The sequence below is a fragment of the Mustela nivalis genome (genome assembly GCF_964662115.1).
Source record: "Mustela nivalis genome assembly, chromosome: 1".
In the NCBI taxonomy this organism is placed as follows: Eukaryota; Metazoa; Chordata; class Mammalia; order Carnivora; family Mustelidae; genus Mustela; species Mustela nivalis.
In genome coordinates, this window is record NC_139020.1 from 69,504,118 (window position 1) to 69,526,077 (window position 21,960).

The 21,960-nt window shown below is 39.9% G+C and overlaps 1 long non-coding RNA gene across 2 annotated transcripts in view; it reads left to right on the forward strand.

Annotated features, from left to right (window-relative positions):
- The first annotated feature begins 3,393 nt into the window (after positions 1–3,393).
- Positions 3,394–21,960, forward strand: part of LOC309846966 — an 85,428-nt gene continuing 66,861 nt past the window's right edge. The window contains exon 1 of one of the 2 annotated variants that reach the window (XR_014302221.1): positions 3,394–3,643. This is a non-coding gene — a long non-coding RNA (uncharacterized lncRNA). The remainder of the gene's footprint in view (positions 3,644–21,960) is intronic. The other variant, XR_014302222.1, reaches the window with a different exon arrangement.

Sequence of the window (21,960 nt, forward strand, 5' to 3'; positions counted from 1 at the left end):
TGCCCTCTATCCCTACACTTTGAAGAGTTTTGATCAGAAAGGGATGCTGTACTTTGTCAAATGCTTTTTCAGCATCTATTGAGAGTATCATATGGTTCTTGTTCTTTCTTTTATTGATGTGTTGTATCACATTGACTGATTTGCGGATGTTGAACCAACCTTGCAGCCCTGGAATAAATCCCACTTGGTCATGGTGAATAATCCTTTTAATGTACTGTTGAATCCTATTGGCTAGTATTTTGTTGAGTATTTTCGCATCTGTGTTCATCAAGAATATTGGTCTGTAGCTCTCTTTTTTGATGGGATCCTTGTCTGGTTTGGGGATCAAGGTGATGCTGGCCTCATAAAGTGAGTTTAGAAATTTTCTTTCCATTTCTATTTTTTGGAACAGTTTTAAGAGAATAGGAATTAGTTCTTCTTTAAATGTTTGGTAGAATTCCACCGGGAAGCCGTCTGGCCCTGGGCTTTTGTTTGTTTGGAGATTTTTAATGACTGTTTTAATCTCCTTACTGGTTATGGGTCTGTTCAGGCTTTCTATTTCTTCCTGGTTCAGTTGTGGTAGTTTATATGTTTCTAGGAATGCATCCATTTCTTCCAGATTGTCAAATTTGTGGCATAAAGTTGCTCACAGTATGTTCTTATAATAGTTTGTATTTCTTTGGTGTTAGTTGTGATCTCTCCTCTTTCATTCATGATTTTATTTATTTGAGTCCTTTCTCTTTTCTTTTTGATAAGTCTGGCCAAGGGTTTATCAATTTTATTAATTCTTTCAAAGAACCAGCTCCTAGTTTCATTGATTTGTTCTATTGTTTTTTTGGTTTCTATTTCATTGATTTCTGCTCTGATCTTTATGATTTCTCTTCTCCTGCTGGGCTTAGGGTTTCTTTCTTGTTCTTTCTCCAGATCCTTTAGGTGTAGGGTTAGGTTGTGTACCTGAGACCTTTCTTGTTTCTTGAGAAAGGCTTGTACCGCTGTATATTTTCCTCTCAGGACTGCCTTTGTTGTGTCCCACAGATTTTGAACCGTTGTATTTTCATTATCATTTGTTTCCATGATTTTTCTCCATTCTTCTTTAATTTCCCGGTTGACCCATTCATTCTTTAGAAGGATGCTGTTTAGTCTCCATGTATTTCGGTTCTTTCCAAACTTCCTCTTGTGGTTGAGTTCTAGCTCCAGAGCATTGTGGTCTGAAAATATGCAGGGAATGATGCCAATCTTTTGATACTGGTTGAGTCCTGATTTAGGACCGAGGATGTGATCTATGCTGGAGAATGTTCCATGTGCACTAGAAAAGAATGTGTATTCTGTTGCTTTGGGATGAAATGTTCTGAATATATCTGTGATGTCCATCTGGTCCAGTGTGTCCTTTAAGGCCTTTATTTCCTTGCTGATCTTTTGCTGGGATGATCTGTCCATTTCAGTGAGGGGAGTGTTAAAGTCCCCTACTATTATTGTATTATTGTTTATGTGTTTCTTTGATTTTGTTTTTAATTGGTTTATATAGTTGGCTGCTCCCACGTTGGGGCATAGATATTTAAAATTGTTAGAGCTTCTTGTTGGACAGACCCTTTGAGTATGATATAGTATCCTTCCTCATCTCTTATTATAGTCTTTGGCTTAAAGTCTAATTGATCTGATATAAGGATTGCCACTCCTGCTTTCTTCTGATGTCCATTAACATGGTAAATTCTTTTCCACCCCCTCACTTTAAATCTGGAGGTGTCTTCGGGCTTAAAATGAGTTTCTTGGAGGCAACATATAGATGGGTTTTGTTTTTTTATCCATTCTGATACCCTGTGTCTTTTGATTGGGGCATTTAGCCCATTCACATTCAGGGTAACTATTGAGAGATATGAATTTAGTGCCATTGTATTGTCTGTAAGGTGACTATTACTGTATATTGTCTCTGTTCCTTTCTGATCTACCTCTTGTAGGCTCTCTCTTTGCTTAGAAGACCCCTTTCAATATTTCCTATAGAGCTGGTTTGGTATTTGCAAATACTTTCAGTTTTTGTTTGTCCTGGAAGCTTTTAATCTCTCCTTCTATTTTCAATGATAGCCTAGCTGGATATAGTATTCTTGGCTGCATGTTTTTCTTGTTTAGTGCTCTGAATATATCATGCCAGCTCTTTCTGGCCTGCCAGGTCTCTGTGGATAAGTCTGCTGCCAATCTAATATTTTAACCATTGTATGTTATAGACTTCTTTTCCCAGGCTGCTTTCAGGATTTTCTCTTTGTCACTAAGGCTTTTACTATTAGGTGACGGGGTGTGGGCCTATTCTTATTGATTTTGAGGGGCGTTCTCTGAACCTCCTGAATTTTGATGCTCGTTCCCTTTGCCATATTGGGGAAATTCTCCCCAATAATTCTCTACAGTATACATTCTGCTCCCTCTCTCTTTCTTCTTCTTCTGGAATCCCAATTATTCTAATGTTGTTTCATCTTATGGTGCCACTTATCTCTCAAATTCTCCCCTCGTGGTCCAGTAGCTGTTTGTCCCTCTTTTGCTCAGCTTCTTTATTCTCTGTCATTTGGTCTTCTATATCGCTAATTCTTTCTTCTGCCTCATTTACCCTAGCAGTGAGAGCCTCCATTTTTTATTGCACCCCATTAATACCTTTTTTGTTATCAACTTGGTTAGATTTTAGTTCTTTTATTTCTCCAGAAAGGGCTTTTATATCCCCAAGAGGGTTTCTCTAATATCTTCCATGCCTTTTTTGAGCCCGGCTAGAACCTTGAGAATTGTCATTCTGAACTCTAGATCTGACATATTACCAATGTCTGTATTGATTAGGTCCCTAGGCTTTGGTACTGCCTCTTGTTATTTTTTTTGTGGTGAATTTTTCCGTCTTGTCATTTTGTCCAGATAAGAGTATATGAAGGAGCAAGGAAAATACTAAAAGGGTGGCAACAACCCCAGGAAATTATGCTTTAACCAAATCAGAAGAGATTCCAAATCTTGAGGGGGGAGAAAGGGGATAAAATGAGGTTCAGGAAGAAAGAAAAAAAAAAGGAAAAAAAAAAAAGAAAAGAATTTAAAAAAGAAAATGAATAAAGAAAAGTAAAAAAAGAAAAAAATATATGTATTAGATAAACTAGTTAAAAAACGTTAAAAAAGAAAGGGTAAAAGTTAAAAAAACATTTTAGCAGAAGAAGAGAAAAAAAAATGAAAAAGAAAAAAAATTAAATTAACTGCAAGACTAAAAAATCACAGGGAGAAAGCCATGAGTTCCGTGCTTTGCTTTGTCCTCTTCTGGAATTCTGCTGCTCTCCTTGGTATTGCTACCGCACTCCTTGGTAGGTGAAGTTGGTCTTGGCTGGATTTCTTGTTGATCTTCTGGGGGACGGGCCTGTTGTAGTGATTCTCAAGTGTCTTTTCCCCAGGTGGAATTGCACCACCCTTACCAGGGCCAGGCTGAGTAATCCTCTCAGGTTTGCTTTCAGGAGCTTTTGTTCCCTGAGTGCTTTCCATAGAGTTCCGGAGGACGGGAATGAAAATGGCAGCCTCTTGGTCTCTGGCACAGAGGAGCCAAGAGCCCGGGGCCCCACTCCTTAGTGTGCCCTCAGAGAACAGCGCCCAGTAACTCCTGTCTGCCTGACCTCCGGCCGTGCCCTGGAGTCACCGAGCCTGCCACCAGTTCAAGGTAACCCCAAGCTGTGAGCTTACTGTTGGCTCTGTTTCTGTAGCTGGCTTCCCTGTTCCAATACCTGCAAGCTCTGCGACACTCAGACACCCCCAATCCTTCTGTGACCCTGCGGGACCTGAGGCCACACTGACCCCGCATGGGCTTCGCCCTGGTTTAGCCTCTGGAGCGATGTCCCTCAGCGTAACAGACTTTTAAAAGTCCTGATTTTGTGCTCCGTTGCTCTGCCGCTTGCCAGGAGCTGGCCCCTCCCCCCGGGGTCTATCTTCCCGTAGCTTTGGATTCACTTCTCCACCAGTCCTACCTTTCAGAAAGTGGTTGTTTTTCTGTTTCTAGAATTGCTGTTCTTCTTCTCTTCTATCTGCTGATGAATTTGCACGTGTTTGCAATCTTTAGATAAGCTATCTAGCTGATCTACTGCTAGCTGAAGTAGTCTCAGCCTGCTACTTCTCCGCCATCTTGACTCATCTCTCGCATTTGTACCTCTTAATCTCCTTTTCCTATTCTCCTATCCACCCACCTCCTTCCCTCTGGCTACCACCAGTCTTTTCTCTGTATTTATGAGTCTGTTTCTGTTTTGTTTCTTTATTTTATTTTTAAGATTCTGCATATAAATGAAATCATATGGTATTTGGCTTTCTCTGCCTGGCTTATTTTACTTAGCATAATACCCTCTAGATCCATCATCCATGTTATCATGAATAGCAAGATTTTCTTCTTTTTTAAATGACTGAGTGACAGCCCATTGTGTGTGTGTATTCATCTTCTTTATTCATTTATTTATTGACATACACTTAGGTTGCTTCCATATCTTGGCTATTGTAAATACTACTGCAATGAATGTAAGGGTGCATTTATCTCTTCAAATTAATGTTTTTGTTTTCTTTGGGTAAATACCTTGTAGTGGAATTACTGGATTGTATGTTGTTTCTATTTTTAATTTTTTGAGGAAACTTCATACTGTTTTTCACAGCGACTGCACCAATTTACATTCCCCAAACAGTACATGAGGGTTCCCTTTTCTTCACATCATCACCAACACTGGTTTTTTCTTGTCTTTTGATACTTGCCATTCATTACAGGTGTTTCCCCAAAAGGTTCCTTAATTAAGAGGCTTTAGATGTACATGTGTTTGATTGTAGGTACAACATTCAAAATTAAAAAGGGAAAAGCCAGATTTTCTAATTTTTTCATGGTACTTTAGGAATCTTTCTTATAATTTGAAAGTCTTTTCTTCCCCTCCCTTTTTTTATTTGTTTTAATAATCATGATTTGAGTTTCAAAAATCTTTAATATCTCTCTGAGATACATACTAGTGTTCTGCAATTTCTTTGCTTTTAGCAAATAATCAGTTCTTTCACCTGTATAATGTAGGGATCTGATAGAAAGAAAAAAAAAATGACTCCAGTAAGAGGCTGCTTTGGGTAAAATCTTCACAAGGATTCTTTCTTTTTTTCCAAACAGAACCTTAAAATAAATTTGGAGTGTGGAGCAGAGTATAATGGTGACAGCAGCATGCCTGCTGCCTACCAAAAGTTGAATTCTGTGTCAGGAATGATAATTACTGGCTCTGAAGCATAAAAACTATCTACTCTGTCCTGATTACTAATTAATCAGGTGCTAAAGGCATTTAAACCAGTGACCTTATTTCAGGGATGGAAGTTACAAAGTGATGCTTAAGATTTAAAGGGACACTGGGTCCTTCTCCTGACCCCCCCACACTGCCAAAAGGTTAAATGCAGTATGAAAATAATTCTGTGTGTGCATCTGTGTGTGTGTGTGTGTGTGTGTGTGTGTGTGAGTGAGAGAGAGAGAGAGAGGGAGGGAGAGATCATTTGTCTTATTCTCATTGAAGCAGTTTAACAGAGAGAGTGTGGCTTTCTGAAGGCTCAGATTCCAACTATAGAATGATATCCTTGGAAGGGTCCCTGCAGATTACAACATTCTACTTCCACATTGAAAAATAAGTCAGGTTTATTTTAATAGATGCTTTGTTGGCATTTAAATTGCTTGGATTCTGTCTTTATGTAATGCATGATTATTATTGGTAAAATTTTGAAAAATTGTGGAAAACAAAGCAGAAATATTTAGAATGCTACTGCTGTACATTTTGTTATCTCTTTTCCATATATTTTATATTTTGTTTCTTACTGTACCTTTTTTCTATAATCTGATATTTTTACATTTTTTTTTTTTTTGGTTTGAAATTTACTTTGTCATATGACATGTTACTGGGTGATACTCAATTGAAAGAATGTAAAAAATACATTTACACAGTCCCTATTATGGGACATTTCTATGATTTCAACTCTTCACTCCTATAATATTGCATTTTATATAATTACTAGTGTACATCTCTAATTATCTGTTAGGATAAATGGTTAGAAATTGAATTAGTAGGTTAAGGGACATAAATATTTTTAAGGCTTTTGATATATTACTAAACTGCTGTTCAGAAAGTTTGTACCAAATTTTATCTGTATCAGCAGCATATAAAAGAACCCTTCTCTATAACCCTCAGCAATAGTGAATATTAACCTACTTAAAAATCTTTTATCAATGGATAGGTGATCATGAACTTTTCTTATTTCAATTTGCATTTCTTTACTTTTTTTTAAGATTGAACATTTATCAAGAATTCTTATGGATGCTTTTCTCAATTGTCTATGAATGTGCTTTCTCTAGTTTCCCTTTGAGCTATTAAACATTTTATTGATTAATAGAAATTTCTTTATATGTTAAGGTTATTAGCCTCTTTATCTTATATAATACAAACCTTTGCTCTAGATTGTTATTTACACTAGAATTTCTTTTGTCATTTTCTGTGCTAAAATGAGTATATAGGCTTTTAGTTATAATATTTAAGTATGTAACCTAGAGAAAGGAATTTTTTTTCTGGGACTCAGTTGCTTTGTCTGTAAAATGTGTGTGTGGGGAGAGGGAGGCATGGGGGCATGGGTTGGGAGGAACAAACTAAAGAGATTGGATGAAATAATCTGTTACATCTCTTTCAGGTCTAAAAGTTCTGTGATTCCATTACTTCTCAATTCTATCCTAATTACCGCATATAATCAAGCTATATGGTACTTTTTTGATCTGATAAATTTGGGGCAAGAATTACCATTGCTTATTAAATCTTGGTGCTACAAATTCAGGGTTAATTTTCTTTTAATGAAGAAACTTCTGCATGACCCCAGGGCTTTTTTCTTCTATTAAATTGTTATGAACCGTTTCCATTTTAAAAACACCAATGGCTTTAATGAGTTAGGCCTGCCACTTTCATAAAATTGCAGCTAATGAATGACCTTGCAGACAGAAATGGGCAACACAATTACAGTCACCAAAGTTTTCTTCATGACTTTGAGCCTGTTTACCATTTTCATCCTGTGCGTGGACACACAGAGCCTCAGAAAATTAAATACAGAATACACTTGTGGCTGCAGTGTTAATAGAAGAGACAGAGTAGTTTATACCTGAAACCATGAGCAGGGACATCTGCTTTGAAGGAGATACTGTGGCTTGTTCATAGATGGTTCTCATGGTGGTTTACAGCTAGGAAGCTTGGAGATGTCTGGATTTCTAGATTTGTATGTTCCATGGAATATTCTCTATTTTTATATTTTAGTTGGAGTAGCTTAGAGAAGTCCCAAAGCAATATATTATTATTATTATTATTTTTTTTTTTTTGTATCAGAACAGCATGGTTCTTCATGGTACTGCAGTGTTGAACAGGAAGGTCTTAAACCTGTATGTGTGGTCTACCTTCTTAGATCATAGGAGGATGCTACCAGGAGCTGAGTGAGTCTATTTTTAGACTAATTTTTTGGGTATCATTTTAAAAAATTTGTTATTGGTCATCAACTATAGAAATTGGCCTTCCCTGTAGAAAATGTCTATAAAGAATCCTGACTCCAGGTTGTTTCTCATTAAGGTGCTGTGTTTCCTGCTTTGTTCATGATAGTTATTTATTTATTTGACAGACAGAGATCACAAGTAGGCAGAGAGGCAGGCAGAGAGGAGGAAGCAGGCTCCCTGCTGAGCAGAGAGCCCGATGCAGGGCTGGATCCCAGGACCCTGGGATCATGACCTGAGCTGAAGGCTGAGGCTTTAACCCACTGAGCCACCCAGGCACCCCTGTTCATGATAGTTTTGAAAGATGCATCTTACAGCCAATTTTTCCCAGAAAATCTTAATTTATAATTATCTAGAATCAGTACTTTATTTCTAGTTAAAATGTTTCCTTCTCCCCAAAAATCCCTGGAAGGAGACCTGGAGAGATCTCTTCAGGAAATCGCTTCCATGGGCTGAAATATCCTGAATTCCTGCTACTTCTCTGAATTCCAGACCCCAGACCCACTTAGTTGTTGGTACTTTTCTTCCTTTTATCCCTGACGATTCGAAGATGGTTCTGGCTATATTTTGGTTTGTGAACTAGTGTAGTACGTATGATATTTTAGAAAGCTTCTTAATTAGGTCTCAATGTTAGTAAGTTCTCCTTCACTCTTTCACCCTTTTATCATAGCCAATGAACCTGGAGTCTGGAAAAGGAAGATACGACGCAAGGGAAGGGAGACGGGAGGGACAAGTGAGGGACAAGTTCCTGATAGCATTTTGAGGATTGTTGGGAGAAGAAGGGGAGAGGCAAGACAGATGAGGTGAGACTGAGCTCTGGCTCCTTTCTCTGGCTTTGGCCCAGGCATGGCGATTAGGCAAGCCTAACCAAATGATGTGGGCAGAGTTTTCCTTGATTCATTTTGGGATTCTAGGAGAAGATCTCAGCTTGCTCTACTACTAACCTGGGGCTGGTCACAACTGAGAATGCTGCATGGCCTAGCATAGCAAAGATCTGCATTTTCCTTTGGCTGGTTGTCACATAGAATCTAGAGGTTGTCACATGTTTGCATGACACATGTAGACGTAAGCTGACTCTGACTGCATACCTTCCTAGCACAACAACGATAGCACTTGTAATAAATACTTACATAACACTTACATGTGCCAGGTGCCACTCAAAATACTTCATCTTTGTTAACTCATCCTCATAGCAACTCTGAAAGGTAGATGCTGTTATTATTAGCCCCTCCCCATTTTATAGATGAGGAAACACAGACACAAGGATATTGAATAATTTATCCAAGGTCTCAGATGGGAAGCAGTGATCTGGAATCAGGCAATCTGGTGTCTGAGTCTGGAGGATGATCATGGTTAAGAGTGAAGTGGTCCTCTAACCAAGGCCTACAGTGCCAACTGCCTGGGCCAGACACCTCAGGATGCCCATCACCAAGGGTCAGCTGAGAAGCTTGTGGAACCCTAGTTGGATGAAGAGGTAGATGAGTGGTGGACTAATCTTTACTGTTTAGCAAGGGTTGTTAGAGGGTTCAACAATGAGGAGAACTACACAAGGAACACAAATACATGTGCGCCACTCCCTTTACCTGCTGCTCTAATAGCTTATCAGTCTCTGTCACTTACCCACTGCTAACTTAAGGAAGGAAGGAAGAAGGGTAAAGAACAGCCTTATTAGAGTGAGACTGTGTGGCCTAAGTTGATGTTTCAGTGATGGGGTTGGCCCGGGATTAGTCTATTGGACTAATTACTGGACTGACAATTTTTTCTGCCACTTTTTGGGTGGCATCCAGTAGGGAAGCTAAATCTTTATGGAGAAGTTAAGGGAGCAGCAATTTCTTTGCACATCTGTATAATGTAAGCACTCAAAAGACTGGAAGTAATTTTCTTTTTTCTGTGCATAGAAGGTACTGAAATATAGTTTTTTTTTAGCATCCATGGGGGCAAAATAAATTCTAGGTATATTATTATCGTTTTCCACTAACCAGAGTGGAAAGTGGAAGTATGACTCAACCAAAATTATCTAAGTGGTTTCTGTTTTGTTTTCTATGTAAAAATGATTATAATTACATGACTCCTGAATTATTTAAGATGACTATATTGCATTTTTCTTTGAAAACGACCATTAGAACACAAATCCCTTCAGCCACACAATTTATTCTGATGACAAAGGTAGAAACCAATTACGTTTCTATTTCTGGAAAGATAAGGGACAGTAAGACCATATAGGACAATTGCTTAATTTAAGAAATATAGATATAGATAGATTATGACATTATCTATCTATCCATTTATCTATCTAGGACTCTCCTGACTATTACATAGATAGTGGAGGGAGTTGGTGAACAACACAGTTCAGACATGCCAGAGTCTGACCCAGCAGGATCTTCAGCTGTACTTTGGGATTCTCGGGCAGAATCTACTAAAACAACCGGAGAGCAATTTAGCTAGACAGGCCAAATTCTCCCCTTCACACTCCGGCTTTGTGTGTCTCTGTAAATTATTTTTAGTAGGTGCTGTAATTGTGGTTAAGCGTGGAGTTTACCAAAGCTCTTAAACATGAACCTGTCGAACAGCTTTACTTGGACAGAAGTTTCTCAAGGGCTACAAAACAAATATTCAGGCAGGAACAAACCTGCCTGGGATGCTTCACTCAAGGCCTAGGCTTGGGGAAAATGCTAGCATTGACTTCCATATCGCCTCCTTCAATTTAACTGAAATTAAAAAGCAAATTACGATGAAATCATTTGCCACAATCTGGTTCAGTGTGGTTTTCTAATTGTTTGTGTTGGGGACTAAGCTCAAAGAGGAAGTGGGGCAAGGAATGAATCCCTTGTAGACAGGAGACACGTTGATGCTGTTTAAAACTCCTGTCAGGGTCTGGTTTCTGAATTCCAAATAGAATGCTGCTTTACATGAGGAGTGGAAAAGAAGTGACCTAGGGCATCTATTTGGGGGCTCTCTGTTGACACAAGATGGAGGCACAGACCTTCGGTGGATTCTTCTAAGAGAGCATTCAGCATTTTGCTCTAAATATAAAACCGTAACAGTCATTTGCTTGTTTTTGCAGAGGAGAATCTGACACCTACAAATAAACAGATTTTGGTCATCATGCACGTAGGAAAGCCAGACTCCATACTTATGATTCAGAGCTGTTTGCTTTGGAATGCTGCATTTTCACTTCGCAAGTTGGGTGAAGTGAAGTTGTTGTCTTTCTAGGCCCCCTTCCTCCTACATCCCAAACTTCAACCCCAGGCAGTTTTCCGTGATATTGAACAGCTGCTCCTTTCCAGTTGCTAAAGGTTTATGCCATGGCTCTGTATTTATCTTGGACACTCCACTGGGTTGAGCTTATTATCTTACTGCATTGCCATTGCAGAATTTATTGAATAAAAGGGGGCTGCTGCTGGCTGTGAGCTGAGTGGGAAGTCCAGAGTTTCAGAGTCCTCGTGAATTAGGGCACCAGATGCATAAGTAAGATAAACCTGTTACCCCTCTAGCCCTTGGGATGAGATTTCTCTCTTCTGAATGCACCTTCTGCAGAGTTAACAATTTAGATTGAATTAGTTCAGAACACAAGAAGGCAATTTTCATTTATAAAGGGATTAGCTTTTTTTCCTTTCTTTTTTTCTTAGGCTAGAACAACAATCTAAACACAAAGATAAATTGAAATGGGATTTCCTTTTTAAATGGCTTTCACTAATACAAATAATAATAAGAAAGGAAAGCTATTTGGGGGATGCTGAATGGCCTCTGACCAAGGCATTTTAATAACTGTAGGTAATAAATTTAAGGTTTTAATTTGGGATGCTGGTATTTTTAACTGCTTTACAGAAATATATCCACATGGACTGATGAGGCCTATTAGGACCCTTTCTCCAGGAAGACTCACGGAGGTGTTGATCTCTCAGGTGCTAGGGTGACATCCTAGGGCTGCAGAGATGTGACCCGGAAAGGAAATAGTCTTTGGCTTAGAATAATTTACATTCCTAATGCACCTTAATCTGTAAAAGGTTGGGCTGAATGCTTTATACTGGGGAAACTCCTATTCATGCTATAAAATATAATCAAATGAATTTCATGGTAATGAACTACTCAGGTTTAATAAATTTTTTTTTAAATGTGGAGTTAATGTTCTATTTTAGAATTACTTTTGTCCAGTGAGTATTTAAGTGAGTGATTACTCACTTAAATATTCTATGGAGTCTTTCATAGATGCCGGGAAAATGGAGATAAAATGTCCTTCCCTCATTTCCATTTGCTTAAGAAGCACAATTATTAAAAATAAGCGCTATGGAGAGTCTAACATGTTGAGACAATTCATACGTCTCCGTAGCTCGGGTGACTTCTGAAGGAAATCGCACGGACTCGAGTTGCCACCTGCTCCTCTGGTCACAGATTAATAACATCTGACCAAGCATGAAGGCATGCTGAGGCCATCTGCCGTCACACAGAGCAGAATGTGTCGCAGCTTCCTCAAGCGGAGCTCTGACTAACGGCATGGCTCCACTCTCGGTCAACAGTCATCCTATCGAGCTGCGCGACCCAGTTCTTTCGATAACAGGAATTCAGTTCTCATCTCGGTCAAACCAGAGCTACGGAACCTGCTCGGGAATGGCTGAGCTGTTAGGCCAGCTGTATACTTTTGTGATAATTATGAGCGCTCTTCTCTGTTTACGTAGTAAAAGGATGTCAGATGAGAGCTTTTGCGTTTGTCCCTGTGCATCGATGTGGGGCACAAAGCTAATAAATACATACCGAGACATCCATATTTTAAAATAAATTGGATTCTCTCTCCTCCACACTTTCTACCCCCTTCACCATCACCATCACAGTCATCACAACTGTGGCTGCTGTTCTCTTCACCAAGGTTTCCATATGCTCTGGCCTTTTGGTTCCAAGGAGCAGAGAGCTGACTCTGTAGCTATAGAAACACGTGGGATTTTAGAGAATGATGAGAGAGAAGAAATTCCTGCTCACCTGGTATCATACTAGGAAGGTTGTTAGACATCAGTGGCTGGACCCTTTCCTACCCTGTCCCCCTCAGGATGAGGAGAGATCCCCAGCACCATCATCACTAACATTCCAAAGGAAGCCCACGTAAGAGCCATAGAGTGGTGGGTGCAGGAGAGATGGCATTGGCCCAAGGACTACAAGGACTTGTTCTTGTTCTGAAAATAACAACTGGGCCACCTAGCACAACCTCTTTGATCTAACAGTGTTTTAGGTTTTTTTGCTGAAAAATGAGGGGACTGGAATTGATGGTTTTCAAATCGTGTCATAAAATTTCAGAATGGTGCCTCTAGGACTGCTGGCCAGATCTCATCTCACCCAGAGTGAGAATAGTTACCGGGCAGTGAAGCTGCTACTTTCTGATCGTGAGGATGAAGGCCTGTACATGAAGATTTGTGGACCTGGGCCCCTGAGGAGATCATCTAAGTGCCATCTTGCCTTTTCTCCACTTCTTGTTGTACAAAACAATGCACTTTTTTTCTCTTCTCTCTAGAATTCCTTGACCCCCAACCCCTGCCCCCTCTCCCCCTCCCCCCACCGTCTTCAAACAATGCACTCCTGTATAATGGAGCTATACTCTTCTTTTTCTGTTGCAGATTGTTGCAGGCATTTCTGAGGAAAACAGCATTGAACTTAGTACTGCTCAATACTGAGTACTGAGTACTGAGATCAATAACCATAGTTAGCATTCATCTAGTATTTTGTAACCACCTTCAGTACAAACCTTGTTTTTCTTTTAATGGGGGCATTTTTAGCCCCCCTGCAGATAATATTGTTTTAATGTTCTTTTATAAATGTCTTGTTTTTAGATGACTAATCTGAACACAATATTTATAACCCACCCCTTCCTTTCATACCAATAACACAGAGAAGGTGATTTCATGAATCAAAATGTGAAATATTAAACCAGAGAAACTGCTCCCTCACTGACAACGAGTATAGTTAAATATGATGATTTTTAGACTAAAAGGAGGATTGTTCTCTTATGCCCTAAATTAACTAACTTCTTGTGAAGGTTTAAATAAACAGACATTTACTTCTTTCTGCTTTTAATAAAGCAAATACAACTATTTCTTGCAAAACTGAATGGCAATTTTAACTCTGAAATTAAACTTGGATCTGAATTGCATTTCAACAGTGTAAGTGAGTTAAGTAAATATGTCTCTTTGAGGAATTAGATTGAAATATTCTAGTCTTCTGTATACTCACGTCTTGATGAATATTAGTAGATTTCTGAAATAATTTGAAATGCAACTCTGGTCCTCAAACACATACAAAAAATTCTTTAGAGAAAGATTCTGGCTTAAAATTTGAAAATGTTGAAGACATATTTGGTTGAAAGATAGAGTGGAAACATGTTACCTAGGTTACATGAATTTATGATAAAAAATAAAAAAATGGATCTCTGAAAAACATGTAATCTATCCTTCTTCATTTAAATATATCTGAAGTCTATTGCCAATTTGATGACTCTTGCTTTATAACATCACATATATTTTTTATATCGAAGGGAAAACAAATTTCAAGAGTGTTATACCCTCTTCCATAATGGCACAATGGTATATTTATAATATGCCATTTTTATCATAGGTCACTAGAGAAGTAAATGGGCTTTCTTTGAAAGAGTTTAGAAAGGAAAAGCAGAAAACTGTAGTTTGGATTTTTTATTAATATATTAAATTTCTGTAAAATAATTTACATTTATATAACAAAAGATGTAGTATAGAGTAGCGAAAAGAATGCAAACTTTGAAGTTAAGCAGGCTTGTACTAGATTCCTAGTTCTTCCAGTCTCCTGGTGGCAGACATGGCCTCAGCCCATCCAAACCCATGCCCAGGCTCCTTAGCTTTCTCCAACATTCCACAGAAAGGCTGAGAAAGTAAGATTCTAGCTTCCCCAGCCTTCCTTCCAACTGGGCTATGTGACCCACTTATGTCCATTCAGCTGTAAGGGAAAGGTCCCAGGGCATTTCTCGAAAATATCTTCCTAAAATGAGAGAACAGCATGAGGAGAAAGTAATTTTCTGTTTTCCACTGCCCCTACTTCTTCCTGAATTGGATCTGTAAAAGGATAAAATGGTCATAGCTATCTTCTGACTGAGAAGGAGGAACAAGAAGATGCCTGTGACCCTGACCTAGTGCCCCTACCTGGTCAAATTCATTGACCCAACCCTGGGGTTATTAGCTTCTAATTCCTTGCAAGATGATTTAAAAAAAAAAAAAAAAAAAGTTCATTGTTTGTAGCATTCCTTACTGACATACATTTATTTTAATGGACAAATATTTTAACTTCTCTGAGCTTCAATTTCTCTTTATGTAAAATGGGACTAATAGTACCAGCTCACAGTTATGTTGGTTGTTTTGGAAGAATTCACTGAAATATGTCTTTGAACAGAGCAACACATAGTAGATGCTTTTTAGTTATATTATTGGCACTGCATTGCCTTAACCAGCTTGAAGAAGATAGAATTAAATAAGGCTCTGCTAGTCTGAAAAACTACACAACATATTTTAGCTTATAATTTCTCACTTAATTCTTCTAACAAATCTACAATGAGGGTATGATTTTTCACTCACAGACAAGGAAACTGAAGCTTAGCGATAGAGCATTCTGAGGGCACATGATTTGAATGTGTCAGAGTTGGTATGTGTGCCCTAAGGTTCACCCCGCATGTGTCAGGGAATATGAGAACCCTGAGCTGGGACCAGGAGAAGGCATCAACCTAGAGAAACAGGAGGTCTCAAACTCAGACAGGCTCACCATGTGTGCCAAAGAGAGATGCTAAGAGTTCTAGAATGTGTACTTGTGTATAAGCTTGTACTTGCATATAAGCATAAGTTCTAGAATGTGTACTTGCGTATAAGCCGGTGGTGGAAGGGAGGACCTGGGCAGCTGCTGGGTTGGAGTATGAGAGCTATGGTCCAGAAACAGGAGCAAAGGATCAATGGTCTGGAAAAGTGCATAAGGCTGGTGGCTGACTCATATACCTTCATGAGCCAAGATGGTAACATGAATGTGTGGGTCTGGTAGAAGCAAGACAAAAATGGATGGAAGGAACTAAATGCTGGAAAGAGGGCACATGCCCTATCTAAATACATTTGAAAAAAATGTGAATGCTGTGCTGATGAAATAAGACAAGTCCTGGGGTAGTATATGATTGCTGGCCACAGGTTTGCAACCTGGACAGTAAGGTAGCAGGAGATAGAAGTCCAGGTTGTACATGACTTCAGATCCCAGGATATTTTCTCTCCTCTCCTTATTTGTTATTCATTTACTCCTTCCTTCCTTCATTGGTTTTACCAGTGAACAACATCATTTGGTTTCTTTCATTCAGTAGTGGTTGGAGTGAGGAAGATTAAGAAGAAGAAACTCTGCTTTAGGAATAGACCCAAACAACTTTATGTATCAAAGTTTCCAGCTTAAGTATTTCATTCCAGGCAGAGGGAACAGCATATGTAAAAGCAAGAGACATTAGAATAGGTGAAGGGGTGTTGCTTATCAAGGCATATAGCTTTGAAGGAGGGCCAGATAATAAAGGGCTTTTTTTTTGACAGAGCATTTGGATTTTATCCTGCAGGCATTTGAAGGATTTTAGTTAGGAAAATTCATGGGCAAATTAACATTTAGAAGGATGACTCTGGAGTCTCCGTGGAGGGTGGGTAGAGAAGGAACAAGATTAAATCCAGGGAGACCAGACAGAGGCTTCTTCCACAGCACGGATGACATATGCTAAGGGGTTGAATTGGGATAGGGAAAAAGGGCGACTGACAGCAGATATAGTAAGGGACAGTGATGGGCCATTTGGAAAACACAGGAGAGAGGAGTGTAGTGTGGTAGTTCTCAAACTCCAGTAAGCACTAGTAAGCAACAGAAGTACCTAAAAGTCCTCTCCTACTCTTCTGCCCCCACGTCCTACCGTAGCTCTGGGCTGGGAGTTGACTGCATTTCTAACAAATTCCCAGGTCATGCTGCAGTTCCACACTTGAAGGACCTCTGCTCGAGGCAACATGTACCACTCTGCCTTAGACAGGCAATGATTTAGGTCTACTTTGCCTTAGAAGTAGTACTTGCCTTTTAGAAGTTGAGGCAAGTACTGAATTGGCAGTCTCTCTTATTAACAAGTTCTATATACAACACATATCAAAATAGGTGCTCTGGTAGGAAATCTGTGATTTACCAAGTCTCTGATTGTAATATGTACTAAGATCAAAAGGCTTTTAGCACCAAGCAGTTTTATTTTCTATGAATGATACAGAAATCGAGGCAGAAAGAGATGGAGGGAACTTCACTGATTTAGGCTTCCATAAATAGGAAGGTAAAATAATTTGGAGAGATAATGTAGTGAAATTTCTTTGTAGTATTTATCATGAGAAGAACTTGTAAACAAGCAAATAGTAGAAGAATTGAAATAGTAATTCATACCCCGTTGAAAATAGTTTTTATGAGGAAATACAGGAAATGCTGTTTTCTCAGAAAACATCCTATAAGCAAAGTTGGCTGGAAGATAATAAATGAGTCTATTATTTCCTGAGGCTTTTTATAGATTTCTACTGTCCTCAAGATTTCTTCAGTTCTTTGATCTCACTCTGCTGTGGATTTTTCTAGGCACTGTAAACAAATTTGGGTGTTTGATGGCACAGCTGTGACTGCTGGGAGCAGAGTTTTAAGGATGTGGTCCTAGGACCTCTACCAGAGACTGACTGAATTCAGAATCCCGGGGGATGGAGCTCTGAATTTGTATCAACACGCTCGCCAGGTGATTCACACATGGAATTTGAGAACCAATAGCATACATGTTTGATTTCCGGGGAAAGGTTTTCTTCTCTCAGGAGACATTCTTAAGCTCATGCTGATCTTCGTAGTAGTGACTCTACATTGTCTCTTTCTGCCCCTAGTTTTATTGAGATATAATGGACATAATGGGCAAGTTTAGAGTGTACAGTGTGATGCTTTCATACACATGTGTATTTTGAAACGATTACTATAATAAGTTGAGTTAATAGCTCTATAACCTCACATAATTTCTCATGTGTGCATGTGTGTGCGCACTGTGTGTGTATGTATATGGTGAGAGCATTTAAGATCCATTCTCTTGGCAGCTTTCAAATATAATACAGTATGCTTAACCTTGTCTCTTTATAGGAAATTGTGGTTGGGGGGGCACCTGGGTGGCTCAGAGAAGCCTCTGCCTTCGGCTTAGGTCATGATCCCAGGGTCCTGGGATTGAGCCCCACATCGGGCTGGCTCTCTGCTCCGCAGGAAGCCTGCTTCCCTTCCTCTCTCTCTCTGCCTGCCTCTCTGCCTGCTTGTGATCTCTGTCTGTCAAATAAATAAATAAAATCTTGAAAAAAAAAAAAAAAAGAAATTGTGGTAGATGTTCTTCTCGGCCCACAACTCTGGTGGTGAAGAAAGCAACTCTCTTTCCTTCCTCCTTCCTCTATGCCTCTCTCCTCCCCTCCTCCTCTTCTTCCATACTTCCCTTCCTTTCTTTCCTTTCTTCCATTTTTCCTTCCTTCCTTCCATCCCTCTTCCGCATAACTTTACTTCATTTTCCCTTGGGTGTTGTCCCCTTCAGTGGGACTGAAACTTGGTTACTCTCAGTGGGAAGTGTTGGAGGGCAGTCTAGATTTCATTTCAAGAAAATGGCACAGGTGTTACACAATGATTTTCACTCGTGTCCTTTGGATGAGAACCCAGCCACATAGTGACTTCTGGGTACAGGGGGCCCTGGCCAAAGTCGTCGTGGCCAGGCAATCCCATGCCCAGGTAAGCTTTCATAACTTGGAAGAAGGGAAGGAAGGATTTTGGACAAATAACTAGCAAGCTGCCACACTTCTTGACATTTTTCTTTCCTCTTAATTTTGGCCAGCCACCTCTCTAGAGGTTTATCTACAGATTTAGTTTATATTGTTTTGTTTTGTTTTTCCCTTCAAATCTTGAGCAGTATTGTTTGAAGCCTATTTTCTTGAGAATCGAGGATGTGCCTGGGAAAGGACTTAAACCATGTTCACTGCCAACTTTAAGAAACCTCTAGGCATGTGGGGGAACTGGTGAATGTCCTGACAGGAGTCTGCGCAGAGGGAAGGACCTCCCCAGAGAGATCTCAGCCAAAGGCAAGAAGCCTGCCAAAGTCAGCAGGGTCTGAAAAACAGGGCTTTTGTCTTGGAAGGGAGTAGCCCAGCTGGTACAGGATCGTGATTTTCACCTAGCTACTGATAGCACATTGAAGCCACTGGGACAAAGTGTGTTGTATAACACCCAACAGAACTGTTTTACCAAAACCTATAACACTTTCAGACCTAAGACACACTGTTCTGTGGGACCTTCCCAGTAGTTTTTAACATGAATGGGAGAACCAATTTCCTCCCATTGTGCAATAATGACTATGCAGTTGGACCCCTCACAGACCCAGGAGTGCAAGTGTGCAGGACTGTGCAGTCTGAGGGAGCTCCAGGGAGGAGGACTTTCTATGTGGAAGTGACACAAGGTAGCTTGGGTGGTTGGTGGAGCTGTGGTGACTTGAAGGCACCAGTCCCAGCTAAGGGACAGATTGCCGAAATCGAGAGAAAGTGCTAAAGTTCTAAGGAGACACACTGAACAGATTAACAGCAGTTCCTGGGGAAGCAGTTTGGACAGTGGTGTGGGCTGGTGGTTGACCATGTGTGACCTGGTGGGGAGTTTCCAGTGCCCCAGAGCTCTTGCTGAAGTTGATGGGAGCCAGAGACAGAGCAACTTAGATTCCTTCAGATAGAGACCTGCATGACTCACGGGAGGGGCAAAACCTTCCCCTAGTCTGCCAAGAAGGCACTTCTACTTGATGAACTCCACATTTTTAAGCTCAGTCATTACAATTTGAAAATATCTCATAATTTAAATTGTACCAGTTTATCCTAAAGAACACTCTCCCTGACCCTCATCTGCATGCCTTCAATGGTTTGGATTAGTAGAGAAAGGACAACAACTCAAGGTGAGACCGCGTGCATGATATTTCAGCTGAACCGAGAGAAATACGAGCAGCTAATTCTCCCTCCCTTGGGCCCCCCAGCACTTTGGCATTTCTCCTTTAGTTCTTTGCTGTCAGCCTTTTATTTTAAATTATTTGATTTTGAGAACCTGGAAGATATCTCGGAGATTAGTTATAATCCGGGACAAGTGCAACCTGGCTCAGAGAAGAAGGTTAAGTGACTTGCCTAAGATGACACAATTTCTTAGTTCCTCTGTTAGATTATGGCATCCCTGAAGGAGGCCATTGTGGCAGCTGCTGGGACGGTGCTGTAAGAATCTGCTGAAATGAGCTAAACTGGATTTCCCTTATGTACAATGAATTTTTATCCTGGAGAATAGCAGCAAAACGAAAATCTCACGAGAAGCCATACTTGACTCAAAAGACCCAGTTCTGTGTGAGAAACGAGGACTTGGATGCATCTCCTAGTGGAAGAAACTTAAACACAAAATGTATTTAACTAACACTTACGTAATTCTTACCATGTGCCAGGCATTGTTCTAAGCGCTTTCCAAATTTTGCTTCCTTCGGCCTTCATAATAGGCCTAAGAGCTAGGTCATATTATCCTCAACTTACAAATAAGGAGAGTAAGGCTTGGAGGGGCAAGTTACTTAGGGCAGCTCACATTCAAATCCAGTCAGCCTGACTCCACACTGTGTCTCCAAGGGTGTGGTCCACGGTCGGAGTTCTGGGCAATTTTCTCTCTCTTTTCAAATTATTACTGAAGCACAAGGCTTCCTTTGGCAATTTCTGCAGCCTGGTCACAAGCACCATGTGAGGTTCCAAGAGGCTGCCACTGGCACAGTGGACACATTTTTGAGTGTGTGTCAGCACAGGAATCACCGTGGCCAAACATGACACAACAGCCAATGCTCTGGGACGGGAGCCCTGACACAGCCTTTGGGCAGTGTCAGCTCACGGGGGCTCGTGTGGCTTTGCTGACATAGCTGGTCAGCCTCAAGAGGCTTCTGCAGTGGCCGGGGTGGCATGGAAGGAAGTTTAAACCTCAGGGGTTGTAACTTTCTTTCTGCCTCTTGCAGAGGTGGTAATTCATTCTGGCGAAAGCGATGGAACTTCAAGCGTTAGAACCGTGTCCTTGAATAACTTCTCTTATCCAAGATTTGAACAAAGTACAAAAGTGGTTAGGTTGTTGTTTAGACTTGCCAGCGAACAGAGGAGTGACTGGAATGACTTACCATAAAAGGAAAAGTACTCATTTCCAAAGCCTTTGAGGGAAATGATTACTTTACTCAAATTTCAGATTTTTCCCTGTAAGACGCAAAACTAGCCAGAGACTCTTGGTTCAAACTGAATTTGTTTCATGTTAGTGGTAACTAGTAGAAAACTAGGGAGATTTCATACCTCAAATGTAACCTAGAATGAGTATTTAGCAGGAAGAGTGGGAAATAGATTGAAGTTATGGATGAATACCAAAAATTTAAAAAAAATAAAAACTTTGAAGTGTTCTTGGCTGTGATGGTCATAAAATATCAACTTTCAATATTCTTATTTTAGCTCTTTTGAGTTCCTAGGCTGCTGTGATTTGACCAGTGTAGAGAAAGGGGTCCTTCACTAATGTGTGGTAATTTCCCAGGCGAAGCCCTATCTTGAGACAGACTGCTTGTCATCTGCTTAGTTGTTTCACAGAGATTCAATAAAGGGAGAATCTTTTCCATTATAAAAAGGCAATTCCATTTTAAAAAGCTGGATAATTGTATAGTTTAAATCAACCCTGAAATAATATTGGAACAAGATCAAATTCTGAGGTTAAAATAGATGTCTTGGGATGCATTCAACAGTTTGATGACAAAAGCCCACCTCCTGGGATTTATAGCTTTGGAGGTTTTCACTGAATTGAGAAACAAATTAAATGGAAAGTCTTGAGCTGAAATGTGCTGCTCCCAACAATACGTGGGGCTTACACATTTCCCATACATTTTTCAAGATCAAAATATTTATTGAATCCCAACTAGATGGCAGGTACAATGTTGTACAGTATGAATAAGAGAGAGTTTTGACCTCAGGAAGTTTACAAAGTAGATGGTTTGAGGAACTGTAGTGTAGTTTTTAACTTTTTGGGGGTCATGGACCTCGGGCTGGTTGGGATTAGATTTAGCTGGAAGTGACAGAAAATCCCCAAAAAACTATGATTTAAACAAAGTAGTAGTTTATTTCTACTTGCTGAAAACCTGGCAATCTGTAACTAGACTATCATTCTCATGATTGCCAAGGCTGAAGGTCTCTAATATATTTGCTTGTCATCTTCAACATTTGACTTCTACCTCACATTCTAGGATGTCTGGTGAAGTTTCAGCCATTATGTTGGTGGAAGGAGGATGAATATCCTCTCTTATTATTTAGTGACACGACCACCTATTTATGCCACGATGTAGGGAAGTTGAATAATAGAGTCTTTATTTTGACATTTCCGTTCTCAGCTAGAAATGATGGCAA